This window comes from Drosophila takahashii, chromosome 3L (assembly GCF_030179915.1).
Source record: "Drosophila takahashii strain IR98-3 E-12201 chromosome 3L, DtakHiC1v2, whole genome shotgun sequence".
Lineage (NCBI taxonomy): Eukaryota > Metazoa > Arthropoda > Insecta > Diptera > Drosophilidae > Drosophila > Drosophila takahashii.
Genome location: NC_091680.1, coordinates 9,687,794 through 9,699,938, shown reverse-complemented (window position 1 = coordinate 9,699,938; position 12,145 = coordinate 9,687,794). Strand labels below are relative to the sequence as shown.

Here is a 12,145-nt window from a genome sequence, read left to right as displayed (position 1 = left end):
TCCGAGAATCAAATTTCATGCCCCCGGCCATAAAAAAAACACTGTTTGGTAACCGCTCTCTGGGGTTTGGGATATGGGGATTGGATTTACCTTGGGGTGGGGTCGATGACGAGCATAAAGCACTAAAACAGCCAGACCTGAATATCCATTGTTGTAAGTGCAGTGATCACTGGATTTTAGTATCCATAAAGGAAACCAAAGAACTTTATTTCGAAATAAATTAAAAAATATTAAATTATATAAATTATCAAAATTTGTAAGTTTTATTTTTTTAGGCTCTTAAAAAATAAAAGTAAAAGAATATTACTTATTGGTCCTTTTTTCTTTGAAACAACTTTTCCTATTCCAAAAAAAATCTAAAATGAGAAAACATTTTTTACGAGCCATTACTGTACTACATTTCCACTGATATTTTTTAGTTTCTTGTATTTTTTTATAGTTTTCTATGTCGAATGCCTCTGTTTTTTTATGTTGTTTCTACTGCTGACTGGGCTCTCTATCATTGCATTTCACTTGAGTTTGTTTTTCGTTGCCGGAGTTTGTCGACTTTCGTTGCAACAGCAGCTATGTATGGCCTAAAGAACCAGCAGAGGCAGAACAATGATAATAATAAAAGCCGTCCCTGGACTTCAACAAACGGATTCTCTCAAGCGGCGCAACTGTTGCTCTATGCACACAAAAAAAATATTTTAAATTGCGAAAAAACAATATATTTTTCCCCGCTAAAAAGAAATGTAATTTTAATAACTGTTTATTGATCTGTTAAACATTAGGTTATTAGGATTCTTCTGAAACCTAATTTAGGTATTTATAAATTGATAGTTATATTTTCTGATAATGTTTTTCCCAGTGCATGTCCAGGTTGGGGGCCATTCCCTCGTCATCATAGATTGTGTTGCTGTTTCTGCAGTTTTTGCTTTTGTTCATCTTTCTATCTAGCGGCCTCGTATCTTTTTGTTATGGTCTTTCAAGTTAATTGTAAAAGCTGCACTCGCGCCCAGTTCGTTATTAAGTTTGTTGGTAAATGGAAAAAGTAGAATACGAGCTTAATGAAGTTTTATGCGTTTCTAATGCTCAGCCAATTTGTTTCGATCTTTTTCCTACCGCTTCTCCTTCGCTGCAATGATATTTCAATTGTGATAAAGTTATTTGTTTTAGAGCTGGAATCGTTTGTGGGGGAAAATGAAAATAGAGGTTGATTGAAGTGGGCAGATAACAAAGTTGTGGAGTTGTATCTTGGATTGGGTCAACAGTGGTAAAGTAAAACTTTAAAATTGGTAATAAAATTCGGATAAAATTCATGGAAAGACCATAGAGATAGAAATTTAGTAATATTGTTCATTAAACACTTAAAGTTAACATTTTCATTTTGTTTTTTAACCATTAAACCAGCTAGTGCTAATCAAATTATGTCCCATTCAATTGGCAAGATGACGTCAAGTGCATGACACTCAATTCCCCCATTTTTCCCCTGTCAAATGTCATTTTGCATTTAAAACTATTTTTATACGACTATGTTTACCAGATTCGCTCGCGTGCTTTTCCCCTTTTTTCTCGCGTGTCAGCGTTTGTCAACTCACTCTTCATCTTGGGGCGGCTTCTTTTCCAGAAAAAAAGAGACAGGTCTGTAACATAATTTTATTTAATTACTTAAAAGCAACAACAAAATGCGGCGACAACAAGAATTTTCTGTGTGTCATAAAAAAAGCACATTATGCTTTCTGAAACCGAATTTTGAAGTACCCTAGCAGACCTGTTATTCTTGAAAAAAAGATAGTTATAACTTCACATTTATAATTTTACATTATTACTATAGTTGAAATTTTATTTAAATTTAAACTTTTTACTAACATAATAATATCCATCTATTTATCGGTAAAAATCTGTTCAAATTATAATACCCTATGCAAGGGAATTTTTGAAAAAAACGAAGTGCTAGGGGGCATATGAAGTGGGGTCATTGGAGTAGTAGTTTGTGAAACAGGGGGATTGGTTGAAATGATACTGTACAACTCGTTTTTCGCTGGCCACAATTTTTTCAACATTATAATTTCGCTTTGAATTACACACATTGCACAGACAGAACAACAGCAACCACTGCGAAGTATGGCCAAGTTCATTGACTCGGCCAACAAGAACTACAACAATAGAGACGAAAAGCACATAATGATTGCAACAAGTTTGCATAAAGCCAGCGCTGATTATTTTAGCACTTATTAAATTCTAGCACAGCCCGGCCAACACGAGTGGCAACAACAACCACGGGCAAAAGAGCCTATAAGAGCACCATAATTATGATCCCCATAATCATGATCATCTCGATCTGGCGATCGAACAGCAGCTGCATTTCGCGTCTGCTTAACTTCTGATTTTCCAGCCACATGCAACTCGGAAACTTGGAGCTCCTCGATCAACTCAATTGCTGCTGCTCACTTGCTCCAGAGATCCCCGCCAGCTGCCAGAGATGAGCTGGGCTATGGATAACTGAACAGCTTTATACTAGGAATATTTTAAAAATTAATTTTTAATTAAAATACCAAATTCATAATGAATTTATTAAAATTTGTAGAATTTTTTAAACTTTGAAATCGATTCCTTATTCAATTTTTTTAAGTTTGTAACGATTATTATCCTCATATTATCCTCTGGATCGATTTTTAAGATATTCATTACCAGAGTGTAGGAATTTCAGTTCAAATTATCTTCACTATAGGATTTTAAACTGTTTGGTAATTCGAAATTAATTTTTAAATTTAGAAAAATATTTTTTTGATCATCTTAAAAGAGGCTGCTATTGGTCATCTCTGACTAGCTGCATATGCAAAAGTTAGCAGCCGTCTCGTCTCGTTTCTTCGTCTGTCCATCCGTGTGTCCACGGTCCGTTCGCTGTCCAAATGTCCGGACAATGCCCGCCAGCTATTTTACACGCCATTGATTTACAAGTGGAAGTGGAAGCTGGTCAGGAGCAGTGGTGCTCCAATGGAGATGCTACCAAATGTTAGCCAGCATGTGATAAAAATGTTCCCCGAGGCAGCAGCAGCTTCTGCAGCTGGGTGCGATGGGATGTATGTAGCTTCACAATGATCTGCGCAGCTCCCCCGCACTGCACAATCGATCGATTCTTAGATGCTTTTTGCAGATGGTTTCGACTTCGCTGGAGCGTACTTCTGCCTCTCACTTTATCCATTGATTGTGGGATTAAGACAGTTCCTGTTCCAATTGCTGGTGCTCCTCCTCCATTGCTACGAACGATCCCTCCCATTTCCAATCTCCCAGTGGCGGTGCATCTGAAAGCACACAAAAAAGAAATGCTAGATCTATAAAACCTATTTAATAATAAAAATGTCTAAATAAAAATTTAATAAAAATATAGTAATTGCAAATATTAATTTTTAGTAGGTTTTACAAAAATACTAAAAATGTATAACTCTTTTTTTATTATTTTTATATTATTTTAAATATTTTTAGATTTTAATTGTAGTAGTACATTTTTATAAATTACTCAAAAGCAACTCAGAAAATAATAGTGAACTCAAAAATTCCTGAAAATTAATAATTGAGCTCTGCAATTAATGTTTCTTATTTAAATGTGAGATTACTCTTCGATCAAATGAATATATGATTTTCTAAATATTTTTTTCAAGTGCATGCCATCACATCCCGTGTGTTGTCCTATTGTGGCTCGTTTCCTGCTTTCCACAGTGCTTTGTGCTGTGCTATTCTGTTGCCCTCCTTCGGTGTCTGATTTTGCTCCAGCGGTTGTGTCTGGCCTCGTTTCCTTTCACAGGGAACTTGCTGCGTTGCGTTGGCAACATCATCATTACCTGGCCGCAAAAAAAAAACCCAACAAAAAATACAACAAAATTGCGAGCAGCAAGACCAACAAAACTGAACCATTTTTCAGCTTTTCCGTTGAGTTCATTCAACTGGGCGCCGCCGCCTGCTGAGATTTCTTCTGCTTTTATCCCGCCAGCCTCCTTGGTCGGCAAACTTTTGTGTTGACAACTAAGGCTACAAAAAAAATCCAGGAAAAAAGAAAAGCAAGTTAGGGCCACCACCCCACCAGCAGAAACCACCGCTCTCCAGTTGATGGATGCAACTGTTGCAACTGTTTTGCTGGATAATCCTCCATTAAAAGAATACAAAAAAAATCTAGTTGGAGTGATGGGAGAAAGTAAGGCGACTAAAAAGTTATCCTTTCTTTTTAAACCATAAATATTTGTGCACTTTTTTTTTAAATTTTATTTTATTGTTGAAAAACGATTGATTTTTTATTGATACGTGGGGAATTTTTTACTGGTAGTATGGTCTATCTTTCGTCGAGGATAGTCGTTGTACTGCTGATACTAAAAGGTTTATGGATATAAATATTATTGCTCGTTACAAACGCCCTCAGGAACAAAATAGACTCCTGTTGTCCCGATGAGCAGAGGGAATGGGAAAATATATGTTGCCTGGTCGCTTTTGCCTGGGGTGAAAATCGTGAGTGGTGGAGGAGCTTTCGAAAATGTGCCACGTTGCACTTGTTACTGGCACCGCGATCCCTCTTTTCTCCTCTGGCGACTCGTGTTTACCGTTTGCTGCCTGCTGCTGCCTTCTTCAAGATAATTTTTCCTTCTCCGAAAACTGTGAAAAGTCGGAAAGGAGGATGAAAGCTGAAGCTGAAGCTGGAGCAGCTGCACTGCACCGCCATCATCATCTTCTACTTGCTGGTGCTTATGGTTTATGTAGGAAACGTGCCGGCGTGGAAATCTTTGAAAATTGCTCATTGTTCTCTGTGGAAAATGCAATTTAATTGCATTCAGCGAGGGAGCAAGAGGATCCGAATCGTACGTGGTATAAATATTATCAGCACCTTCCTGCGCCGCAGTCAATCAATTAGGTCTAGATCGCGCTGGATCTGTTGTAATTGAAATGCCAGATGGAGGAATTCTGAGACGAGATCCCAGACTAATGACCATGGCCATGACCGGGAGCAGGATCCAGTCGGCATTCTCGGATCCAAAGAACCAACTAGATGGAATCGAAATCGAATGCCTTTGATAAGGGGTTTCCCCCCCACGAATTGTGATATATTCCACGTTGCTGCTTCTGCGCAGGCATCTTACATGTTTTCATTTTAAGAGAACAGAAATAATTCCCATGTACTCATGGAGCTAAAAAGTAGTGGGCACTGACATGATTTTTAATTTTGTTTCTTTTAAAGAACAAAATAAAATTTAACAGTCAAAGTAAAGTAAATAAAAAGTTTTCCTTTAATTTGTTGAAGATTTTTTTTTAATACAGACTCTCTCTCTAAAATTACTTACTATTGTGTCTTTAATATGAACAAATTAAAATATTTTTGAAAACTTTTTGAAATATCTTAAGAAAGTAAATCTGATTTATTCCCAAAATTTGTAAAATTAAATTTTTTGAGCTAGAATATATTTATTTTAAGCTTGTCACTTTAGAACTTACGATTCCCATCCAAATCAAAACCATCCACCATTTTTTACTCTATTATACCCGTTACTCGGAGTTTTTCTATTGCTGACATTTAACTTATGAAAGTATATTGTTTTTCACAACCTTAAATGGGAAAAGTTCCAGAACTAATTTCCCGAGCTATAAGAACTTAGTTTAACACAGTAATCGTTGCACTTCTAAAAAAATCTAGAGGACTGAACATTATGGGCAAATTTGCTATTCTCATTAACTTTCTTGGTGAGTTTTAAAAAATAAAACTGAAATCGCATATTAAAAATGTTTAAGACTAAATCAAATATTTAAATTTTACAGCTATAGTTTTGCTGGCATCGGCCCAGATGCCCTACGATGGTTGTCCAGGAGGTTGCATTGCAGGAGGCTGGAAAAGAGTTGCTCGAACCAATGATTCGCCCCAGCCCCGTCCTAAACTACATAGTGCGTAATACAAAAGGGATATTCAGTCGCGGCGTTAAAGTTAAATCCCATTATTAATAAAGTGCCGAAGAAATACAATTATTTCTAGTACTTCCCATCGAATCAAAATACTTCCCCCAGGCCAAATAAATCATTTGTCATTGTGAGTTTTTTCACCATTTGCCAAATAATTTGGCGACCCTCGCCAGACTGAAATTACATATGTATGCTTTTTCCCCATAGAAACAATGGGGGAACAGCGACTATTATTCAAGCTCTGCATGAACAAACCATTAAAACCAAAAGTGTAAGCCAACAAGTAGAATCAGCGGGGAAAAGATAGAGAAAAATTGCGAACGCAATAAATTTATTTACAATTCACGCACGACAACACCACAATCCAACTTCTATACCCTCTCGATTCTCTTGGCAATTTGCATATTCATGGAACTTGATACACCCCTGAGCAGAAAATTTGAAATCAAATTTGAATTTTTATTTCATTTTTCTCCTCTGCCAGAGGAAGAGCACGTGCTGAGCTGGCTTGTAATGACGTCATTAAGTGCTTTTCAGCTACCAAACTGTTGCCAAAGTCTATCCTCACCCATTTTCTGAGCCCATTCACAAAGAGAAATTTTTTAGACTAAATTCAGAAGTAACTTATATTTAAAGTTCTTGGATAAATTGATCCTAAAATAAAAAATATTTCTCCAAAATTTATTTCTTTTTTAATATTAGAAAATAAAAACTCCTATTTTTAAGTATATAAATTTAGCTGACATTTAACATATAATAAAAATTTCTTGTATCATAACCGCAAATGGAAAAGGTTCCAGAACTAATTTCCTGATCTATAAGAAACTTGTTTGTCCTATACCGTTAAATCGTTACACTTCTCTAGAGATCAGAAAGCTATTGACAAATATGCTATCTTCGTGATTCATTTTGTTTACTGTGTACCATTCTCTTTCGCCACGGTCCCGATCATTAATTCGAACGATGCGATCTTTGACATTTTTATACATTGCTAACCATTTTCCTAAAGCAATTTTTCCTAATGGAAAACTTTTTGCTCTTTCTCTGATCGGATTTCTGTGGTGGAAGAGGAAGAGGGGGAGTTATTGGCCAGGCCAATAGATGCAAAGATTAGTAAAGAAAAATTGTTAATGGTTATTTTTGAGGTAAAATAAATTTGTTCCACAGAAAGAGAAGGAGAGATAGATGGTAGAAGACTTGGAAGAAGATCAGGAAAAGTCGTGAAAATCGTTTGCGGGATAATTGCCGATCGGTTGGCAGAAGGAGGAGCACCAAAAAAAAAAAGAAACAGCAAAGGAGCTGGAGAAGGCGGAAGAGTCGGAAATTACTTGACCCACAATCTGAACTTTGCAAGATTCAAACCGAATCTAGGCTAAATGCTTGGCAGGGGAATTGACTTCTCTCTTTCAGCGATCTTTCAGATGGCCTACCCCATTATAGAGGACTATAATTTGGGCTACATTGTTAAGGAAAAAACATGTTTTTGTTTTATGTCTCTAAGAGGTTCAAAGTCATTTTAAACGAGCTGCAGAAACAAAAACTTAAATTTTACAATTACTGTTTGTTTCGTTAAAATTAGAAGATTCGTTAAATTACTTTTACTTATAAACTGAAAACTCTTTTTAAATATCTACAGGAATATAATTTGTCTTTATTTTCCAAAACGGAAAGAGGAATATTAAAAAATATCTTTTCTTTTTTTGGTTCCAGCTTATATATATATATATCTTCCCCACAACAAAGCTGTACACTTTTAATCTCAAATTTTCGGGTCAAAATGCTGGATAAAATGTCGTAATTGCGGGCCCCAAGAAAGGTTTTTAAAACATTAGCTGATGGTGGAGGTTTTACGGGTGCTAATGATGACGTTGAGAGGTTCTCGAGTGGAAAGAGATTGAAATGCTTCTCGAGCATTACCAGCATTCATTTCGAAATTTGTCATAATTGGCCATTTTATTGCCCCGCTTCTCGCGAGGCGAACTCTTTTTTCCCCTGTTCATTCTCTTTTTGTTTCTGTGGAGTGGAGGATTAAGTGTCATTTCATTTCTTTTTTTCTTCCCAGATTTCTGTGGGATCTTTCTCTGGAGCCCTCGGTTCGTTTTGATTTCCCCCACAACTTCTGTCTTTGGTTTTGATTTCCTTTCATCCTCACGCTCGGTTCTGCGGTGTCCCATTTTCTGTTTTCATTACAATTCCATCGAATTCCCTTTGGAATTTTAGCAAGGCCTGATTCGGAAAAAAATAACAATTTTTTGTGGATGTTTTGTTAGTCAGCGTGAAATCTGCCTCCTGGTTTGTTTATTTTATGTTTTGGCATTGACTTTCGATCGGCACTGTAATCTGGCATGAAATTTAAATGGACTTTGTGCTTATGTGGGATAAAGAAACATGATCCAGATCGTGCCATTTGAGGCGATTTATGCCGATGATTGGCTTGTGGGATTTAATTTCTCTACAAATTCTCATATTTGTGTATCTTTAAAACTTAATTTTTTTTTTTTAATATTTTTGAATAATAAGTTTTGCAATTTGCTATGGAAAATTGTAAATGAGAAATTTTCCAGAACTAATTTTCGTGATCTATAAAAACCTTGTTTGAATCGATAGTGTTTTAAAAGTTCGCAAACTCCTGACAATTTAACATTATGGCCAACCTTCTTTCGTTTGTGACCTTTATTGGTGAGTTTTTGGGTATTAAACTGGAATTAATTATTAATAAAATAACATTTCATAGGAATCGCATGGCTAGCAATGGCCGCGCCACCTAAAAAAGATTGTCCCGGAGGTTGCAAGGGCTGGCAAAAAGGTTAATAAATAATATTAATTATCAAGGATCTAGAAATTTTTCAATTTTATTAAAGTAAAGATGTACGGGGTCCAACATTTAAAAACTGTGCATGTTACGTAAAATAAAATGTTTTCCTATGGGTAGCGTTTATATTTTCATTTATGAATATCCCTGATAATAAGATTTTGCAAGAAAAAAGTGGCGCAGTATAAATGAAAAGGGTTACGTTCATGCATATGAATATAACGTTGTATCTGCTAGCCCTGCAAAATAAAATTAAATATGGTAAAATTCCCAGTAAATGCATTTAACGGTTGAGTGTTAAGATTAGTAGCGGCTTTTATGCATTACATAAAAGAACTACCATTTTGTTGATTTTCATAATCATATTTGTGAAACCTTTTTTAAAAGTATTTATTTGATTTAATTCAAATGCGATACGGTGCTCCTCGATTTTTCCATTTTCCCTACTCCTGTTAAACACTTTGGGTTGACTTTCTGTTGGGCTCCTTCGTGACTGGTAGTGTCAGACCCTGTCATAAATATCCCAATACCCGATCTGCCGTGGCCCTATGAAGTCTTTCGTTTGACTTTCCCAACGATTGAAAAAAAATGGAACAAAACTGGGAAAAAAAGGAGGAGGCCTACGACTCTTAGCGATATCTTGGTTATTTCTGTGATTGATTGATTGCCGGCAACGTCTGGCATCGGTTCTGACCCTGAATCCCGACTCCCTGCGATGCCAATAAAGCGAAACAGAAGCAAAACAGGCCGATTGCAACTGCAGCTCAGTCGGAGATCAATCGCAAAAACTGCGCAATTTCAATAATTCACAAGAGGAGACGTCCGAAAGGAGGGGGGTTTTGGGAGAGAGATGTAATGGCGGGGGGAACCTGGCCCCTTTCAGGAATTATGGGTCTGTCAATGTCGAAAGAGGGGCGACCCCAAAAGAGCTACCAAAAAAGGCAACGCCAATTTCAGTTTGGCAACGAAATGTGAGAAGAGGGAGGAGAAACGGGTATGGCGGATGAAGGGAATCCCCTTCCCATATTCCATAGAGCACCCCCGACTTTAATAAACGCATCGCTGCACAGACAAATGCCAATAAGCACAATGAGAAATGCCTAAAAATCGCAAGCCCACTCCGTGCGATCAAAGTCCCCTTTTTTTCGCCTTCCTTGCCTGTCTTTGTACCTCGAGTTCTCTTCCCTCTTGATTTGATGTGCCTACACAGAGAAAAATGTGGAAATCCCTTAAATATATATACATTACATCATTATTATAGATTTCGCTATTTATATTTCTATTTTTTGGGAGCAAACATTGTGATATTGGCTTTTAATAGATCTTCTGATCCCTTTTGTATCTAAATATTTATGAAAGATCTGTGATTTTGATCATTAACACAGAAAATATTGAAAATCTTTATAGAATGTCAAATTTATACTCCAGGTATGTTTTTTAAAAATAGACCTAACAAGATTAATTTTTTTTTTTTTAGTAAAAATCTTTTTATTGAGACTCTTTTTTTTCTGTGTGCAGTGCGCATCATTGTGAGCCGTGTTGCAAGTTTCAAGTTGTGCTGCTCCCATTTAAGGCGCAATGACGCTTCGCTCATGCGCATCACGCACACGACAAGCTTCCCTTACTCCTCCCCCCATCCGCCCACCTTCTTCTCGCACCTCTCTGGCAGATCCTCCTCCTCCTCTGCGAATTGCAGCCCCTCCAATTGTCACCAGGCATCGCTAGCATCGGCACATGAAGTCTGGAGTGAATCCATTGCCCCAAAACGTTCGCTGGGCGCTTTATCAAAGCGAATCGGAATCCGCGGAGGAGCAGCGGAAAATTCACGACCTGAAAACTCAAAACGACTCCAGCTGAATCAGCAATGTATCGGGACTATATTAAGTGGTACATAATAATATCTCATACTTTTTGTTAAAAGAGCGTAATTTTTGGGGACACAAAATGAAATTAAAAATCTGTTAAACATAAATATACGAAATATATTTTATAAAATCTAATAATTTAAGGTATACCACCTTTAGGGTATTCAAACATTTTATATTAAAGTTTTTTTCACTCCCCCAATCAGCTGTTATTTCTTTTTCCGCCCCGTCAGTTCACTTTTGGATCTGCTTCATTGCCACATTGATGCAGTTGCACTCAGTTAGTCAGTCCCTTTTTACTGGGCTCATTGCTTGGCTGGTGACATGTTGGCTATTTTTAAACGCCGCATCTGCAGCGATTTGCAATGAAACTAAAAGAAATCTGTGCATGCTGCAGGCCCATTTGCTGAAATGCCCAGTTTACACGTTAAAAAATCTTTTACTTTTAGTAGAAAGTCTAAAAAAAAACCAAAAGACGGCATTTTCATGAGAATTTCTCTTATAAATATTAGTGAAGTTAAAAAATAAAAGAGTTTTAAGCAATTTTATTCACAGCTTTTCCTTCCACTTGTCTTACTGTCTTCTAGATTAATATAATAGACTCTATAAAAAACAATCAGTAGCAAAATACACCCAGAACGGATTGACATAAAAATCTAAAAAAAAAAATTGTATAAATTCGTTAAATAATTAATATAATATAATAATCTCCTTTATAATATACCTACTTATTTTTAAAGTACTCTAAATTTATTTTTAGAGGATGGTTCAGTGAAACCATCTTGAATCAGTGAGACCTCTGCAGTCTTTTCCTTTCACTGTTGACAGCTTTGCGCTTGAATTGCCAATTTTTGCCCTGAACTTAAGAGGCGGATTCGAAAAGCGCAGCTGTGCCCAGCTGTGTCAATCGTGGGGCATTGTGTGGGCGGACAATCAATTCCGCCAAGAGCTAGAAAAAGGTTCCATTTCCCTCCCCCCAGCCCCGAGCATTTCCCACTTTTCCACCTTCGTTCTTCGTTAACTTTGCCGAGCCTCAGGTGTTTCTTCACATATGTGTAACTGTTGCCGTTTCCGGTCATCAACTTGGCCACTTGCGGATGTGTAAGGCCCCGCCCGCTCTACTGCTATCAACTTTTCCCCCTGACTACTTCTTTTCGGTTTTATTTCTCGACTTAACTGGATTTGACTCCCCCAACTCGACTCGCAACTCAGAACTGAGAAGTGAGAACTGAAAACCCATGGGCGACAGAACGCTAATGACATTCAACACTATCTTCTTTGAGCTTTGTCGGCCTGAGTTGTTATTGTTAATATACTATGCACTAGAGTTCAAGGGTATATTACCTTTGTTGATGGTAAAATATATCTAAAAATGCCCATATACCAAAGTTCATATGTTTAGATCTTATTGTTTTCAAGATCCAACGCTTCTAAAAATGTATTTACTTTTGTAATTTTCATCACATTTTGATTATAAAGCAGGGCATTTCGTACTCGACTTCCTCACTTATAGTAAAAAATTTATTAATTTTTGTTACATTTTTATTAC

The 12,145-nt window shown here is 36.8% G+C and overlaps 1 protein-coding gene and 1 long non-coding RNA gene across 2 annotated transcripts in view; both read left to right on the top strand.

Annotated features, from left to right (window-relative positions):
* The window catches only part of Nrt (Neurotactin), a 33,060-nt gene that overhangs the window by 1,439 nt on the left and 19,476 nt on the right, over window positions 1-12,145 (top strand). The gene's annotated exons all lie outside the window — the stretch shown is intronic.
* Window positions 5,569-8,850, top strand: LOC138912903 (uncharacterized). Its single transcript, XR_011418456.1, has 4 exons — window positions 5,569-5,706; window positions 5,782-7,032; window positions 7,087-8,598; window positions 8,654-8,850. It is a non-coding gene; the product is annotated as an uncharacterized lncRNA (long non-coding RNA).